Raw genomic sequence first — 661 nt, 5'->3', positions numbered from 1 at the left:
CAGTTATTGCTCTACGCCACCACAGCTGCCATCCACATCCGGCTGGTGGAAGTCGACTCCTGCGGAAAAAACAACGGGCGTACAGTGATCCTCGAAGGCTGTAGGTGGCTCGCGGGATACAAGGCATTTGGCGACGGCATGTGGCTGGCGGCGGCATGCGTGGCTCACGAAAGCGGTGGCTCACTGCGACCTTCCCCACAGTACAGAGCGCTCCGACCGAAAACCGGCATCGTCGTGTCTAGGCTTGGCATGGGTCGCCTTTTTCTACTGATGTTTGACGTGAGGTACTCTTGACATACGGCTACATCCTCCTCACCTTGAACGACGTCATGTCAGCGACCGTCGATTTCGCAACAAGAGTGCGTGTTGAAACAGAATAAGATATGATATTCATGGCCAGTTACTTGCGCGTCTTGCACGCAATCTTGTTGCGAAATCGACGGTCGCTGACATGACGTCGTTCAAGGTGAGGAGGATGTAGCCGTATGTCAAGAGTACCTCACGTCACCACGAGACTGCTGAGATTGCCAGTCGTGTCGGACATGGACGAGAATTCAAACTGCACAGTGTCATGTTGGCACACTGAGCATCGTTTCACACTCTGTATGTAACGCTGCTGGCTGTATAAAACAGTGAATCAAACACGGAATGGCTCTACATG

This window comes from Saprolegnia diclina (assembly GCF_000281045.1).
Source record: "Saprolegnia diclina VS20 unplaced genomic scaffold supercont1.72, whole genome shotgun sequence".
NCBI lineage: Eukaryota > Oomycota > Saprolegniomycetes > Saprolegniales > Saprolegniaceae > Saprolegnia > Saprolegnia diclina.
This window is presented reverse-complemented; position numbering follows the sequence as displayed.